This window comes from Bubalus kerabau, chromosome 9, assembly GCF_029407905.1.
Source record: "Bubalus kerabau isolate K-KA32 ecotype Philippines breed swamp buffalo chromosome 9, PCC_UOA_SB_1v2, whole genome shotgun sequence".
NCBI lineage: Eukaryota > Metazoa > Chordata > Mammalia > Artiodactyla > Bovidae > Bubalus > Bubalus kerabau.
Genome location: NC_073632.1, coordinates 20,327,320 through 20,343,372, shown reverse-complemented (window position 1 = coordinate 20,343,372; position 16,053 = coordinate 20,327,320). Strand labels below are relative to the sequence as shown.

Below are 16,053 nucleotides of genomic sequence, written 5' to 3'. Positions count from 1 at the left end.
AGTGCTGCTTCGCACAATCATGTTTCCTGTTTTCTTGCCCCCAAAGCTTGTTGCTTCTTCCTACAAAAAACTTCACTTCTGTTGTTGTATCTGCAGCTTTGCAGACTGAAAGAAAGGCCTCAACTAAGCTAAATGCTTCACGCGCTCTGGGTAGTCCTTTATAAACTGCTGTCAGTCAGTTTTGTGTAACTTCTGCACTCAAGTTAATTGACATTCCGTTTGTTATAACAGAGGAGGTAATGGTACACACTGTGCATGGGAATGGATATTTAATGTCTGACATATTGACATTTGGCTTAAATCATACCTGCTAAAAAGAGCAGCTAACGAAAGTGCAGAAAAGATAAAGGAGGACTTAATCGCTCCAAGGGTAAATATTGGAGTGATGGAAAGTAGCTTTGAAGTGGGAGGAGTGAAGTGGGATAAATAGCCTCCCATGGCGATTTTATAGAAAGTCAGCTTGACCTGCTCATCCTCAATAAAATGTCCTTCCTGCTCCAGGTGGGCGTGCAAGGCCAGGCAGCAACACTCAGACCCTTCGGGGTGCAGCATTTACTATGTTTCTGGGGTCATCAGGGTTAACCGCTGAGTGAATGTGGATTTTTCATTCAGCCCAGTCCTTCATGCTCACAGGAAGGTCTGGCCCCTGGGTGTGGACTGTGAGGATCTTTAGAGTCACTTTCCTGGTGCCCTCTTGGGTCAGGACTTGGAGAGAGGGTTGGGGGTTGGCACACGGGTCAGTGGAAGGCATTTCTACTGTTAGATATTTAGGCTGCCTGAGTTTGTGGTTGGGCGCACAGCCAGCCACAAACTTGTCCTTTTCTTTCTCTCTGTAGCTATTGGAGAGGAGTGGAAACTAAATATGTTAATACAAACACCAGGCACATTACGTGACTAGAAGTCAGTTGCAAAGCAGAATGTACAGTGTAGTCTTACTTAATAAAAAATACATTATACGACTAGGAAAAACATGTGAGGATATACATAGAATATTATTTCTCTCTATGGGTTGAGAGGTGGGATGAGAATGTGGATAAAGGACTTTTCACTTTTGAAGTTATTAATGTCATTAATCTTGGAGTTTTATAACAATGAAAACATCTTTTGAAATCAGGAAAAAACTTAAAGAGTTAAGCGTGAAAACATCTCTTGGTTTTCATCATTCGGAGGGATTTTCTTCTGAGACAAGTGGTTTAGACAAAGAAACATTCCTTATATGGCCCTGCTGGATATACATTATGCTTCTATTTCTCATTGTAGTACTACTTCCTCACAAGTGTACAAAGAAAAAGATACAATACCCTACTTACTATGCTAAAATATTAGAAATAGTTGAAATAAATAAATGACTAGTGTGGGTGCAGAAAACACAGACTTGAAATTTACTTTATGCAGGCATTTTCTTTAGTTTTAAGTTTTTTTCAAATGTCATATTGTTTTAATCCTTGTAACACCAATATCTGTTAGATATTCTAGATGAAAAAAGTGAAACACAGAAAATATATATTGTATCAGTTTTTAAAAATTAGCTATAGAGCGGTTACACTACAGCACCAAAGTATGTTTTTAGTAGACAAAACCTAGAGGAAGTAAAAGAAGCCCTGTAGGTCTGAGACAGTTTCAACAACTATGCTCGCAGTGAATCATAATCTAAAGATTTTAAGTCACAAAATATGCAAAGGTAACCACAGATTTGATTTAACACCCTTATTGTAATTCAGATCAGAAAGTCAGAATTCAGTGAAATGAAGTCATAAGTGAGCAACCAAATGGCACCGATGAGTCAGCAAACAAAAATGCTTCTGCTTGGGTTATAGTCATCCGCTGGAGTTTTGCTGTCGGTACATCTAGCTATTTCCCAGGTTACTATTTTAGAAGTTGTGAGTACTCTTGTCTTATTTTTATGTATGTATGTATGTATTGTTTCTGTAGTCCATTACTTAGGAGACTACAGCTTCCACAAGGTTGGATACTTGTATCCCAAGTACCTAGAACAGAGCGGGCACTCAGTAAATGTTTATAGAATAAACTTAAGTTAATAAACATTTACAAGTAGCTTGAGCTTTCTTCTCTTACCACATCAGTGGCTTAATAACTGGAACATCAATCAAAAATACTCTTAAGTTAATCAAACCAGCAAGGAATTCTACAGCAATGTAATAATTCATAGCCGTCATTCATTGGCATTTGTATAAAGCAAAACTCACTAAGGTAAACCTTTTATAAGCGTGGGTAGGTGTGGCCTTTAAATATGGCCTCATGGGAGGCTCCTAACTGCCCTCCTCCCACAGACACACCATATGAGCAGCTACACATGCAGAAATTCCCTCTGGAGGAAATCCAGAAAGAGAACGCTCACCTCTAAACAGCAAGAGAGGCTGAGACGTGGTCACCAGAAACCCCACTCCTAGCACAGTGCCAGACACTTGGGAGACTGAGAGTTTGAACCCCACATTTAGCACCCTAATTTTTAAGACTCCTACCAGAGGGATTGGCCCCCCAAACACCTAGCCCTGAAAGCTGTGAGGCTTGCATCCATGAGACACACATACTATAGCCGACAGGGAAGCAGATGTTAGCGGGTATGAGCCCTGGGCTGTAGAAATGCCCATCTCCCTGTCTTTTCCCGAAAGGATTCTACTTGCCTACTTTACAAGCTGCTGCCACAGGTCAGGCCTCCAATTTAAATACATCTGGAGAGTGACTGCAGTTCTCTCCTGAGGTCACAGGAGCCAGTGGACATGTCTCCTGCCCTCTCCATCTGGCCTGCTCCAATTTGCCAGTATCCTTCTTGAGGAGTTTTTATGCATATCTAGTGGCCCAGCTTTTGAGGCTGCTGCTTGGAAGAAAAACCCCTGGATCACCTGGCTCTGACAGCCAACAGGGCTTGCATCCAGGAGTCCTACAGGGCTATAGCAAAGAACGTTCTTAATGGGTTCAGGACCCCGCAGTCCCCCGCCCCCACTTCATGGCTATATATTAATAACTGGGTCCAGTACAGAGGGAACTGGAGAAGGAAACGGCAACCCACTCCAGTATTCTTGCCTAAAGAATCCTGGGGACAGAGGAGCTTGGTGGGCTGCTGTCCATAGGGTCGCACAGAGTTGGACACGGCTGAAGCAACTTAGCATGCATTGGAGAAGGAAATGGCAACCTACTCCAGTGTTCTTACCTGGAGAGTCCTGTGGACAGAGGAGCCTGGTGGGCTATGGGGTCGCACAGAGTCGGACACAACTGAAGTGACTTAGCAGCAGCAGCACAGAGGGAGCAGGTGAAATGCCTACCTCCCAGTTTCTCCCTGGATAAGGTCTAATCACATACTTTCCCAGCTGCTGCCTGAGGGTCCAACTTCCAACTGGCCTTCATCCAGAAGATGACTGTGACCTTCTGCTTGAGACACTGATGAGTCTTGGCACATATTTGACCACTGGGAGCCACTAAGAACATGGTGGTTAGACAATTACAAACTTTTCAAAGACAATGAGAAGCAAAGGCTAGGCTAATTGTTGATGTTCATCTCCTATATAAGATCTGTCAGTCAAGACTAGTGTAGGTGGCTATTTTTATCTAATGCACAGAAATTAACAGAGAGTCAAGGAAAATGAAGAAACAAAATAATATGTTCCAAATGAAAGAACAAGACAAACTCCCAGAAACAGATCTTAGTGAAACAGACAACCTAGAAGAAATAGTTAACTTACTAGAAACATATAATCTAACAAGGCTAAATCAGGAAGAAATAGAAAATTTGAACAGGCCAATCACTAACAAAGAGATGGAATCAGTAATCAAAAACCTCCCAATGAACAAAAAAGTCCAGTACTTCAGTGGTGAATTACATCATCTGAAGAATAAATACCAATCCTTCTCAAACTCTTTCATAAAAAAACAGAAGTAGAGAAAGCACTTCTGAATTCATTTTACAAGCTCAGTATTACCCTAATAGGCTTCCCTGGTAGCTCAGTTGGTAAAGAATCCACCTACAGTGCAGGTGACCACCTGCAATGCAGGACACCTGGGTTCAAACCCTGGGTCGGAAGATCCCCTCTGGAGAAGGAAACAGCAACCCACTCCAGTATTCATGCCTGGAGAATCTCATGGGCAGAGGAGCCTGGCAGGCTACCGTCCATAGGGTCGCAAAGAGTCGACTGAAGTGACTTAGCAGTAGCACTAATCTTATATCAAAACCAGACAAGATTTTGGACCTTGTCCAAAGATAAAAATACACATCCCTGATGAACATAGATGTAAAAATCCTTAACAAAATCCTAGGAAACTGAATTCAACAATACATTAATAGGATCATATACCACGATCAAGTAGGGTTTATTCCAGGGATGCAAGGATGGCTCAATATCTGCAAATCAGTGTGATATACCACATTAACAAAAGAAAATTAAAGTGATATAATCAACTCAATAGATGTAGAAAAAGCATTTGACAAAATTCACACACTTTCATGATAAAAGCTCTCAACGAAGTGGATATAGAGGGAATGTACCTCAGCCCATAGTGAACATCACATTCAGTGCTAAAAAACTGACAACTTTCCCTGTAAGAACAAGAACAAGTTAAGGATGCTCATGCTTGCCTCTTTTATTCAATATAGTGTTGGAAGTCCTAGTTAGAGCAAGTAGACAAGAGAAGAAGTAAAAATCACTCAGACCAGAAAGGAAAAAGTAAAACTCTCACTACTTGCAAATGACAAAGCATTATATATAGAAAATCCTAAATATTTTACTGAAACAAATGTTGGAAATAATGAATAAAGTTGTACGACACAAAATAAATAATTCAAAAATCAGTTGTGCTTCTACACACAAACAACCATTTATCAGGAAGAGAAACTGAGAAAAAAGTCCCATTCAGAGGAGCGTCAAAAAGAATAAAATATTTAGGAAGGAATTAAACCAAGGAGGTGGAAAATCTGTTCAGTGAAAACTATAAAACATTGGTCAAGGAAACTGAAGGAGACACTAATATGGAAAGATACTCCATGCTGATGGAACAATTCATATTGTTAAACGTCTGTACTACCCAAAGCAATGATTCAGTGCAATCTCTGTCAGATTAAAGTGCTTTTTTCCCCCCACAGAAATGGAACATTAGTTCTAAATTTGTATGGAATAACAAAAAACCCCTGAATAACCAAAACAACCTTGACAAAGAATGAAACTACAAACATCGCACTTCCTCACTTCATATTATAATACAAAGCTGTAGTAACAAAATAGTATGAAACTGGCATAAAAACACACAAAGGTCAACGGAACAGAATAGAGAGCCCAGAAATGAAGCCACGCATGTATATGGACAATTAATTAATGACAGAGGAGCCAAGAATACACTGTGGGGAAGGGAAAGAACAGTCTCTTCAGTTGATGGTGTTGATAAGACTGAACAGCCCCATGCAAGAGAATCAGACTGGACACTATTGCATGCCACTCATAATAATTAACTCACAATGGGTTAAAAACGTAAATGTAACACCTGAAACTATAAAACTCCTACAAGAAAACAGGGGGTAAGCTTCTTGACATTGGCCTTGGCAATGATATTTTGGGTTTGACGTCAGAAGTGAAGGCAAGAAAAGCCAAAATTAACAAGTGAAACTATAGCAAAACTGAAAAGTCCTGTACAGTAAAGGAAACCATTAACAAAATGGAAAGGCAATGAAAGAGAGAAAATGTTTTCAAATCACATAGCTGATAAGAACTTAATATCCATAATATACAAATAACTCATACAACTCAATAGTAAAAAAACAAACAAATTAAAAATTGGGCAGCAGATCTGAACAGATATTTTCCCAAGGAAGACATACAAATGGCAGATGTATTGAAAAGGTGCTCAATATCACTGATCATCAGGGGATGAAAATAAAAACCTGTTAAAATGGTGATTATCAAAAAGATAGGAGATAACAAATATTGGTGAGGATAGGGAGAAATGAGAACGCTTCTGCTTTGCTGGTCAGAATGTATATTGGTACAGCCACTATGGAAAACAGTATGGAGGATCCTCAAAAAATTAAAAATAGAACTATCGCAGCAATCCTATTTCTGGGTATATATCCAGAATTAACTAAAGCAGGATCTTGAAGAGATACCTGCACCCCCATGTTCATTGCAGCATTATTCTCAATAGCCAAGATTTGGAAGCAAGTTGTGTCCATCGATGAATGGATGAATAGATAAAGAAGATCTACCTATCGTTATTGAAATATTGTTCATCCATGAGATAGAAGGAAATGCTAATGTCTGCAAAGACATGGATGGACCTTGAGGACAATAAGCTAACTGAAACAATCCAGATAGAGAAAGATAGATACTGTATATCACTCATATGTGGAATCTCAAAAAGTAAAACTCAAAGGAACAGAGACTAGAATCATGGTTACTGGAGGAGGGTAGTGGGGAGAAATGGGGAGATCTTGGTGAAAGATTACAAACTTCCAGTTACAAGGTGAACAAGTTCTGGGGATCTAATGTATAGAATGATGATTATAGTCAATAATGCTGTATTATATATTTGAAAATTGTTAATAGAGTGAATCTTAAATGTTTCACCACAAAAAAGAAATGGCAATTATGTGAAATGATGCAGTTGTTAACTAATAATCACTTTGCAGCCTATAAGCAGGTCAAATCAATAGATTGTACACCTTAAACTTACACCATGTTTATGTCAATTACATTTCAATAAAGCAGAGTGGAATTTGGGTAGAACAACTTAAGCTGCACAAGTAGCTATTTGTCTAAAATGGTTTTCTTTTTGCAAGGTAGGAGCATTTAAGAGAAGACAGAACATTTTAGTACAGTGTAACAAACACAGACAGCCTTGAGCCTCACTGGCTTCAAATTCCTTTGTTCATCTGTTAGTGTGTGAAGCAGTTAATTAAGGGTCAAGCATTGTCTAGGACACTTGCATTAAAATGAATATTCATTCATTCATTCATCTGATCATCACACTATTGCAAATATTTATCATGTCCCATCCATGTACCAGGCATTGCTAAATGCTTTATGTGCACCAGTGGTTGTCAGAGGGGAAAGTTTTCCTCCCGGGGGCATCCGGAAATGTTTGGAGATGTATTTGGTTGTTGTAAGTGGGAAGGAGTTGCTACTGCCACCTAGTGGTAGAGACCAGGGTTGCTTGCTAAAGATTCTGCAATGCCTGGAACAACCCTCTGGTGGCGGGGGAAGGGAAATGACCTGATCCCAATGTCAGTAGTGCCAAGGTTGCAAAGCCTTGTGGTCCATCGTTTCATTTAGTCCTCCAAACAGTGCCATAAAGCAGACAGTATCATTGCCATGTCCTCCTTAAAAACAAAGAACTGAGGCTTGCGGGGCTCAACTAGCCAAGGCACAGCATCTACAAGTGGCTGTGCTGGCCCTTACCTGACTCCCGAGCTGTGCCCTTCGGAGTCACGGTGCATCATCCCTTGGATAATGAAAATCAGGGTGAAGTAGGTGGAGGGTTTGTGGTCAGGAGAGGGAGAAAGGGGTAGGCCTCAAAAGCAGGTGGAAACTAAAGCAAGAATAAATTCGTTATTGTATAAAGTGCTCAGGAAAGAAAGAAATGCTGGGAAAATAAAGCAGGAATAAATTATATGAAAACAGACAGTACTTTTATGGATACGTCCATAGAAAATGGGGTTAGAGAAAGAAATAAAGCTAATAAGCAAGGAGAAGCACCAAATTGCATGAAAAAATAAAAAACATGTAATCTTAATCTCGAGCTCCTAAATGCCCCTCCCAATGAAAACAATTTTGGAAGTAGGGAAGAAACAATTATTGATTATAATTAGCCCATTAGAAATGTGGAATATAGGCTTATGAGGTATTAGGAAGTAGGCTCACATACTCACTGAATCACTTAGTGATTTATGGATTAATTCTTGAGATTTGAGGAGACTGCAGATTTGAACAAAATACTGTAGTGATATTTAAGACACATTAAGTATTCAAGATTATTATTAGACCCCACTGGAACTTTGCTCTAGTATTAGCAAAATCAATACAAATTGATCACACTGGGCCCTGTGTAGAAGGGATTAATCAGTGAAACACTGAAAAATCCTCATTATAAGGTGGATTCACATCCAAGGCTATCCTGTCATGGAGTGACAGCTGGGTTAAAGCAATATTTGAACTTGGTGGCTGTTTTGTTGCTACAATTACATGCCACAATTCACCTAATAGGGAGTATATTTTAGTACACTTGGCTTAATTTAAAATCATAAAGGGAAGAACTAAATCACATGGATTAAACAATGCACAGATGAACACTTCTAAACTAGTAATTATTAGGAGAGAGAAATTTTCTAGAGGCAAACCACAAAGAGGGTTCATCTTGACATTTATAATAGATTAACTGGAGACTTTAGGCTTCAAGGTTTTTTGTAAATTATGATAGTGTCTCAGAAAGTTTTGTAACAGCTAACATAAATCTCCCCTTGCACTGTAAGCTCATTTCATCTTGCTGCCTCTGGTCAAAACAGAAGTGCAGCAAATACTACATTCCTGGCGATTCCATCCTCTCCCACCACGTTTTTTGTTCTAATTCCTTGAGCTCCTTCAGTGGCCTCACCATAGGCTAAACTTTGGAAAATTTTACTGAACTATCTCATTTAAAATTATAAAAGTAATAGCTGCTATAAAATATCAGAAGTTTAGACATAAGTATAAGGTAAGAAGTAAATTTATGTAATTAGCTACTTCTTTAGTATTGAGCGGTAGATTACTTTAATCTTTGTTATTGAAATGATTCTGAAATGAACAGCCCCATACATAAATTTTTGTAGGTATTCTCTTAAGGATACATTCCTAGAGATTGGATTGCTGGGTTGAAGGTTGGCATGTGCTGTGTTTTGATATCCAAGTGCCCTCCAAATGATGGTACCCAAGTGCTGATTTTTCACTCTCTTTGCTAATAAAAAGCAAAAATAACAATAGTAATAAAAATACCTAAAGCTTACTATTTACTGTGTGACATTAAAGGCGTAGAATATTAAAAATTTGTAATAGTTGTCAATATGATAGATAAAACATCACCTTTAAAAGAAAACAGATTCTGAATTTCATGTCATTACGAAGTCAAGTCACCACAAAGGCCTTTGCCTATGATTATAAAAATACTTTCCTAGAGTCTCTTTGGTGCATTGAGATGCTCATTGAGTGACGTATGTTCTCTGTTTTGCATGTTCTTTGTGGCAGCGGTAGCCAGCTGTCCTCCCCAGAAGCTTGCTCCTTCTCCGAGGTGCAGAACAAGCTCTGGGAAGGGGCTGCCCACCAGGGACGTCATTTCTCATCTGCTCGCCTCCGGGAGTGGGGATGTGACCTGTCCTAACTGAGGGACAGTGAATGGAGAGGGCGTGAGCCATGTCCAGGCTGAGGGGACGCAGATGGCCTCAGGGGCTGTCTTCCCATCGCCAGCTCACGTGGGCACTGAGGATGTCCTTAGAGCCAGATGCTGCAGATGACGGGTCCTTGTCAGCCTGGGCCCGAGTGAATGCGCAGAGCAGGGCCTCTCCACACACCCCAGTCTCCTTGAGAAGCGCCTGCACTGGACTACCGCACAAGTGAGAAATGAACTTTTACTTTGAGAAGTTACTGGAGTTTGAGGATTTGTATAACAATTAGCATGACTTTATCTGAGACGTCTTTGTGTGCTCAGTTGCTCAGCCATGTTCAAATCTTTGCAACCCCATGGACTGTAGCCCACCAGGCTCTTCAGCCCATGGGATTTCCTAGGCCAGAAGATTGGAGTGGGTTGCTATTTTCTTTCCCAGAGACATCTTTAACTTTTACGAAATATAGGTTTGTCTCTATGGAGAAGCAGAGAAATCATCTTGTTTTTTATTCTATATGATAGTCAGTTTTTCCAGTACCACCTAAATAAAAAGTCTATTCTTTTCCAAATGTTTCCATATACTCACCGAGAGGTCTGTTTCTAGAGCCTTTCTGTTTTATTGCCTACTTCTGCATCTGTATGACACTAGATATTAGGCAGGGTAATATCCCCTCAGTGTCATTCCTTTTAAAAAATTATCAATTATTCTAAGCCTATTTCTTTTCCCAGGTAAATTTCTGAATAAAATGTGTCAGTTAAACCCCAGCATCCTGATGCAGATTGCACGCTGGGTTTGTGGGTGGGCACCTTCTTTCTTGCCTCCCTCACCTCACATCCAGAGAGCTGTTTAGTTCTGAGAGCTGTTTAGTCCACAGTCCCTCCCCACTTCCCTCCTTCCTCTGGTCCTGGTTCAGGGTGAGGCTCCCCCTCTCCCAGCCACCCCATGAACTCCGACCAGCTCTTCACGCTCCTGTCTTTGCTTTCTCTAATCATGTATTCTATTACTAAACTGTCAGAGTGTTCCTATTACTTCTATGATCAAAACCATTTTTTTTCCAACACTCAGATCAAAAATCAAATTCTGTTGCCTGGCTTCAAAGTGCCCGACAAAATGCTGCAGCTCTTTCTGGAAGACTCTTCTCCTTCCCCGTACAGCCAGCCCTCAGCTGCTTCGAGAGCTCAGCCCAGGCGTCAGGCTATCGAGGGTGTGGTTGTGTACTGGTGCCTGGAGCTCTGCGTGCACCCTGTCACACTTACTATCCCTTCAGTAATCATCTGCTAGCCCGCCGGTCTCTTCCAGAAACTTCAGTAAGCGACTGAAGGCAGGCAAAGCATTTCTTTTTTGTTGTAACCTCAGTGTCTGTTCAGTACCTGCCATAGTACAGATGCTCAGTACTGATTTGAAGGATATTTCCTTGATGGGTTATTTTCTTACAGTGAACACATAGAGTAACATTTTATAATATCAAGGGTCTTAGAAATAATAGTTAAATAGCCCACATTTTGCAGTTGAGAAACACAAGTATACAAAATATAGAAAAGTTAAAAATGTGCTGAAAAACCCCACATAGATTGAAATGCAATATTGTAAAGTAATTAGCCTCCAATTAAAATAAATAAAAAAAAATTCAAAGAAATATTTGCAACATATATGATGATGGCCAAAGGAGAACTAGCCTTAATGTGTAAAGATAATATGAAAACATGCTGGTAGAAAATTGGACAGGAGGCATAAATATAAATTTAACCCCAAGAAAAAGTAAAAATGGCCAATAGGTATGTGGAAAGAAGTTCTTTGGAATTTCTAGCTTTGAAATTTAAAATAGTAGCAAGGTACCATTTTAATCTATGAAACGGACAACATTTTTAAAAAAAATTCAATATTTACAAAGAGGAGGAAGAAAAGTTTTCTCATGAAGATTTTATGTAACAATAAAATGGTTTAACTTTGTGGGGGAGGGAACTTTGGCATTATAGGCCAAAAGTATTAATTATCTGGGGGCTTTTCGGATGGCTTAGCACTAAAGAATCCGCCTGCAATGCAGGAGAGGTTGTAGACTTGGGTTTGATCCCTGGAGGAGGGCATGGCAACCCACTCCAGTAATTTTGCCTGGAGAATCCCGTGGACAGAGACTATAGTCCCTAGGGTTGCAAAAAGTCGGACATGACTGAAGCATGGATTAACTTAGAATGCATGCATTAACTATTTGAACCCTATCCTTTCAGTAATTTTACTTATAGGAATTTAGCCTAATGAAAAAATCATAGATGTCAATAAAGGTTCATTATACTATTATTAAATAATATAAAAAGCTAGATTCTAATTCAAATCTCTAACAAAAATGGATTCATCAGAAGCAATCCAGTCCCTCTGTTCCAAAGCATGGACTACAGAATCCATCTGCCTCGGTTCCAGCCCTGGCTCCTTCTCTTACTAGCTGGGCACCTGGGGGTAAGTTACTGAACCTCTGTGTGCCTCAATTTCTTTATCTGTAAAATAGGAATCATAAAAGTGCCTCTATCACAGAGATGTGATAGCACATTCAAAAGGTCTTTGTTCAGTGTTAGCCCGTAATAAATTTTATCCAACTTATATCATTGTCGTTGTTCAGTTGCTAAGCTGTGTCTGACTCTTTGTGACCCCGTGGACTGCAGCATACCCAGCTCTCCCGTCCTCACTATCTCCTGGAGTTTGCTCAAACTCATGTCCATTGAGTCAGCAGTAGCAGTATCAGCACCGTGGACAACTACGTAACCACAAACCTCATGTTTTAGAAGGATGTTGATGAGATAGGTAGGATACACAGCAGGATGTTAAGTTGCGACCAATTTTGCCTCCAAAGGATTATGTGTTCTTATATATAAAACTAAATACTTTGAGTACCTATACCTGCATGCTAACGGTGATTCTCCTTGGGTGGTGGGATTATGTATAAAGTTCAGTTTCTTTCACCCCACTCTAGTACTCTTGCCTGGAAAATCCCATGGGCAGAGGAGTCTGGGAGGCTGTAGTCCATGGGTCGCTGAGGGTCGTACATGACTGAGCGACTTCACTTTCACTTTTTACTTCCATGCATTGGAGAAGGAAATGGCAACCCACTCCAGTGTTTTTGCCTGGAGAATCCCAGGGACGGGGGAGCCTGGTGGGCTGCCGTCTATGGGATCGCACAGAGTCAGACACGACTAAAGTGACTTAGCTTAGTTTCTTTAGACACGTCTACTTTGTCCAAATGACCTATAATAAGCCTTTGCTGCTTTTGTAATGAGAATAAAGAGAATTATTAGTTATTTAAAATAGAAGCTATTGGCCCAGGAAGGCCGGCCATTGGCCAAGGGAGTCGGTGGTGAGAAGGGGTGTTTGCTGGTGTCCCTGGTATGCGGGCTCCTCGGGGTGCTCAGCGCACAGAATTGATTCCAGCCCGTCTCCATAATAGCCTTCTGCGGAGGGTCATCAGTGTGGACCTAGTGAGACAGCCTGGGTCCTCCTAGTACTGTCCTTTCCAGGGTGTGGACCCTCGGGCCTATTGACCGTGCCGGGTCTCAGGGTCTTCACTTGAAAGTAGGGAACAGAGCCATTTTCCCCCGGGGCTGTTGTGGGGATTCAGTGACGTAATACACAGAAAGCCTGGGTCTGCCTCATTGTGCCTGACATCAGGTTACCGTTTTGGCTTAAAACAATATTTTACACAGACACACACACACACACACACCAAACTTTACAGATGAGTAAATTGATACCAAGAAGTTTCAAGAATCTTATCCAAGGTCTTAGCTAGTACATGGGGCCAAGAATCAAAGCCATGGTTTTGGCTTTTTATATGTCTGGTTCTAAAGTGCTTATACTTTATTCCATGCTTCCTTCATGATAACCCTTCTCTTGTAAAAAGATCGGTGAACAGGGATGTAGGCAAGCCTTAAGTATGAAAACCCATGGAGTAATGGATTACTAAGGGTAGGGAATATAACTACTTGTAGATGGTGAATATTCAGGTAAATTTAGAGGAAATCTTATATTAACCAGTTTTTATCTTTTAGGTTGTCCCAATAGGACAGAAGACTAACAGAGTAGTGGTCAGCTGTCCTGTCTACATGGCACAATTTCTGCATGAATTTGTAAGTTTTCAGTGTACCATCAGTTCAGTTCAGTCACTCAGTTGTGTCCGACTCTTGGTGACCCTGTGGACTTCAGCACACCACGCTTCCCTGTCCATCACCAACTCTTGGAGCTTGCTCAAACTCATGTCCATTGAGTTGGTGATGCCATCCAACCATCTCATCCTCTCGTCCCCTTCTCCTCCTGCCTTCAGTCTTTTTTAGCATCAGGGTCTTTTCCAATGAGTCAGTTCTTCGCATAAGGTGGCCAAAGTATTGGAACTTCAGCTTTAGCATCAGTCCTTCCAATGAATATTCAGGACTGATTTCCTTTAGGATTGACTGGTTTGATCTCCTTGAAGTCCAAGGGGACTCTCCAGCATCTTCTCCAACACCACAGTGTACCATGCCAGATGCTTTATTGCAAACAGAACATCAAGACAAGGAAGAACTGAAATTTTGTGGCCTCATTGTATTTTCCTTGTGAATACAACATTCTAACCTCTCAAAAGGAACAGAGATATTAAGTGTAGAAGCATAAGAAGCTTGAACTGCGCTTGCTTCACCATAAGTTCTCTTAAAGCTGGATTCCCTGTCTTCACAGTGAGATGGACCGAACTGGAAAGGGTCCAGGACGCTTCCTGACTCCGGTTTCTATAACTCTAGGCAGTACATTCTTTCTTTGGAGACTAAATGGTTCAGTGATGAAGCATCATCAGGAGTTTTGGAAATGAGCTTTCTTAAGTGTTAAGGCAATTCATTCATTCAGGCAGTAGTTCACCCACCAAACACCTTTCAGTGCATGTCTGTTATGAGCCGAACAGAGGGGATAGAGCAGTGAAGAAAACAGATGTTTTTCTGTCCTCAAGGAGTTAATGTTCTGTAACACAGTGTAGACTGACATTGTCCAAATGAGTAAGAGCAGAATCCAAGATCCAGGAGCGACAGAGAATCTTGAGAGAGAGCAAGCAGGGCAAGGGTGGGGTCACAGGGTAACAGGTCACAGGGGTGCTTTCGGGTCTGGGGGCTGTCTCTGAGGTGATGTCATAGGAATCCAGGTCCAGTGCAGTGACGGGGTAGCCATCACCCCATCTGGGGGGAGGCTCTCCAGGCAGGAGGTGCAAAGACCCAGAGGTGGAAGTGTGGTCACGTGCTTGAGGGGAGGTGAGGGGGTGGCTCTGGCCCGATCAAGGCAGCTTTAGGCAGAGCCTTAGCTGTCCTTCCAGGTGTGGTGGGGTTGGGGTGTGGGATTGATCACACTTGTGTCTTCCAAGGTCATTTTGGTTGCCTCTGGGAACCAGATCCAGAGGGGGCTGGATGACAGGAGTGGAGGTCACAGGGCCAATTAGCAGGCCACTGGTGTGGTCCAGCCCGAGGGCAAAGAGCAGCCTCAGAGGAGATAGGGGAAGTGGGGAGGACCCAGGCTGGGGGCGGATTTGGGACGTGTGAAGGAGGAGGTGTCAGGACCCACTGCAGGGCTGATTGTGGGGTCTGACACAAAGAGTGACCTTAGGATTTCTGGCCTGAGAAACTGGGTGAGTAAAGCCTGTCGGCTGAGATGGGGGGCTGTTGTCGACAGAGGGGGCAGAAAGGGGGGCTTTTTGAGGGGTATGGGTAACAGGGCTGCTTGAGATCCCTCGGACACTGGAAGACAGTGTGGTGAGGCTGGAGCGTGGGCAGAGGTCAGGGGTGCAGACTCAGGTGTGCTGAGGTCTGATCTAGTCCTGTGGTGCCACGGGACTAGCCTCACACTGGACCTTCCGCTTCACAGTGTGATCACAGACAGCTCACTTCAGAGGCAGGTACAGCTGGGAGGATGTGCGCAAGCTGTGCTTCTGTGTTTGTGAAGCAGGGAAGACGCATATGTCCTTTGAGAACTGCTGTGAATGAGCAGGAGGCAAACACATCCTACTGAAGGCACCCCCGAGGGTCTTGAGTAAATCACCTGGGTGTAATCCCATGAGCTCGCCATCCATCAGGAGGATGAAATGTCAGGGGTATTTCTGGATGATTCAGAACGTGTTCCAGGGCCATGACCTGTTGGCCTTATGTGGTGTTCCTTTATATAGAAAGCACGAGAATGACTTTCCGAAACTGCAGTTTTGCACACATCTGAGGAAGCTGTGTAAAACCATCACCTGGTACCTATTTTCATGCCTACCAGACGGCAACCGTGCAGTCACTTCCAACTCAGCAGGGCTCACACCGGTATTTGACTACAAGTCTAAAAAAAGATTTGGATTGCCACCAATGAAAGCTCATGGCTGAAACTTCTGCTGGAAATCCCCTTTGGCCCCACGATGAAATCCGATGCTCGGATATCCTCTTCAGTGTGGTAACCTGAGTGTTTATGCTCCAAGAGCGAAACAATGACGTCATTACAGGTGTAACTTTACCAAGTGAAAACAAAATACCCAGCGTCCCTTTTGGTTCCTACTCTAAGGCATTACATGATACTGACCCTTTGACTCTTGGCAACCAGTTGTATTTACTAGCATTGGGAAATGTAATTTTTCTTTGAGAAATATGATACTTATTTTCAGATGGCACCCAGGTTTTGATTAATCATCGCCTACTACTAAAATTTCTGAAAGCATGTCTTTCGGA

At 41.8% G+C, this 16,053-nt stretch overlaps 1 protein-coding gene across 4 annotated transcripts in view; it reads right to left on the bottom strand.

The window, feature by feature from the left end:
* The window catches only part of KCNQ5 (potassium voltage-gated channel subfamily Q member 5), a 621,800-nt gene that overhangs the window by 138,474 nt on the left and 467,273 nt on the right, over positions 1 to 16,053 (bottom strand). The window lies entirely within an intron of this gene.